At 73.4% G+C, this 244-nt stretch overlaps 1 protein-coding gene across 1 annotated transcript in view; it reads right to left on the reverse strand.

Moving 5' to 3' along the window:
- The window catches only part of ADAR (adenosine deaminase RNA specific), an 18521-nt gene that overhangs the window by 17965 nt on the left and 312 nt on the right, over nt 1-244 (reverse strand).

Consider the following 244-nt stretch of genomic DNA (forward strand, 5'->3'; position numbering starts at 1 on the left):
CCGCCCGTGCGCTGGCCTCCCGCCTGCCGAGGCGCCTCTGGCGTCTCCAGTTTGCGGCGACAACGAACAGCGCTGCCGCGTACAGACTTTCTCCCACGGGTTCGAAGGGCCGGCTTGCATTCCCAGAAGCCTCGCGGAAGCGGAGTGAGTGCAGGGGGAGGGCGGCTAACAGCGAGGCACGCCGCCCCAGGGGCGCTCGTGCTGGGCGGCGACAGACCCGGCGGCCGCCGCGGCGCGGGCTCAG

The sequence above is a fragment of the Crocuta crocuta genome, unplaced genomic scaffold, assembly GCF_008692635.1.
Source record: "Crocuta crocuta isolate KB4526 unplaced genomic scaffold, BGI_CrCroc_1.0 scaffold528, whole genome shotgun sequence".
Classification (NCBI taxonomy): domain Eukaryota; kingdom Metazoa; phylum Chordata; class Mammalia; order Carnivora; family Hyaenidae; genus Crocuta; species Crocuta crocuta.